Source organism: Corvus brachyrhynchos, unplaced genomic scaffold (genome assembly GCF_000691975.1).
Source record: "Corvus brachyrhynchos isolate BGI_N302 unplaced genomic scaffold, ASM69197v1 scaffold350, whole genome shotgun sequence".
Lineage (NCBI taxonomy): Eukaryota > Metazoa > Chordata > Aves > Passeriformes > Corvidae > Corvus > Corvus brachyrhynchos.
In genome coordinates, this window is record NW_008235638.1 from 33,374 (window position 1) to 35,063 (window position 1,690).

A 1,690-nucleotide genomic window follows, 5' to 3' on the forward strand; every position below is an offset into this window, starting at 1 on the left:
CGGGTGCTGGACTGAGGCTGGAGCTGCTGGCCAGCGTTTCCTGAGGCCTTGGGGCTCCTCGAGCCCTCCTGCCAAGGAGGGAGGGAAACATGGCCAGCTGAGGCTTCTGCTTGTCCTGCTTTCTTCTGCGCCTCCCGAGGCCCTGTTGTCCCCTGCTCTCCTGGCCCAGGGGCTCAGCCCCAAGCCAGCGCAGCGGCGTCCTGCTGCTCCCGCTGTCCCCGTGCCTGTGGGAGGCAGACGTGTGTCCCACTGCTGCCCAGGGCTGCCTGCCTGTCCCTGCTGCTGGGGCAGCCTGGCCCCGGGCCCTGCCCACCCCCCTGCTTTGTTTCTGTCTTTACACTCAATAAAGTTGACTCTGCATTAGAACTGGAGTCTCCTGGAGTTCCTTCCATTTTGGGATACCCAGCTAAAGCTGCTCCATGGGGGATGGGATGCCCTGGAGGGGATTGGGTGGGCAGTGGACATTTTACATGCCTGGGTGAGTTGAGAAGCTCCAAGGGCCACAGTCACTGGCAGTGCCATGGGGCAGTGGAGGGAGTGTGGCTTTGTGTGAGTGTGCACAGGGTGACCAGGAGGTATCCCAGGGGACAGGTGAGCCAGGAGGGAGGTTGGCGATGTGCTGAGGATGGGTGCACAATGTGGAAATGAGAGAGGGATGGACGCACAGGGACCATGATCCCTCATCTGAAAGAGAGGTGCAGTGCCAGTGACATGGCCTGGGACTGTACCCAGGCCTAGAAGAGAGCAGGAAAAGCATCTGATCCCCCACCAGAACTGCCCTGTGGTCAGAGGCGTTAATTGCTGTGGAGTCATTCCGTGTGTGTCACCATGTCCTGAAGGAACGGGAGTCTGGAGCAGTCCTGCAGAAATCTGCTGGGCAGACTGTCCTCTTGAGCTTTTTCCAACATCCAGGATTCTGGGATTCCTCCCCATGAGGGACCCGTCCTCAAGTCCATTCCCACAGTGCCAATATCAGGCAGAGGACTCGCATCTCTCTTTGCACAGCTGCCCTGGGTGCCACGTGTCACCTCAGGACCTTGGGTTGTCCCTATGCTCCAGGGTTTGGATGCTGTGCTGGGATGCAGGCAAGGAAAACAATCATTTGTAGGTGGAAATGCACAATAAAGGCTTTGGGAAGGTGCCTGTTAATCTGCACAGAAATACCATCTGGAAGGACAAGTGTTTTGCATCATCAACTGGAACTCAGTGTCCAACCTCCCTCTTGACTCAAAAATCCCCTGGGGCATCTCCTGGGCACCCTGTGCACACTCACACAATGCCACACTCCCTCCAATCCCCTCCAGGGCATCCCATCCCCCATGGAGCAGCTTTAGCTGGGTATCCCAAAATGGAAGGAACTCCAGGAGACTCCAGTTCCAATGCAGAGTCAACTTTATTGAGTGTAAAGACAGAAACAAAGCAGGGGGGTGGGCAGGGCCCGGGGCCAGGCTGCCCCAGCAGCAGGGACAGGCAGGCAGCCCTGGGCAGCAGTGGGACACACGTCTGCCTCCCACAGGCACGGGGACAGCGGGAGCAGCAGGACCCCGCTGCGCTGGCTTGGGGCTGAGCCCCTGGGCCAGGAGAGCAGGGGACAACAGGGCCTCGGGAGGCGCAGAAGAAAGCAGGACAAGCAGAAGCCTCAGCTGGCCACGTTTCCCTCCCTCCTTGGCAGGCGGGCTCGGGGGGCGCC

The 1,690-nt window shown here is 59.5% G+C and overlaps 1 protein-coding gene across 1 annotated transcript in view; it reads left to right on the plus strand.

The window, feature by feature from the left end:
• Positions 1 to 1,690, plus strand: part of LOC103624426 (feather keratin B-4) — an 11,187-nt gene that overhangs the window by 658 nt on the left and 8,839 nt on the right.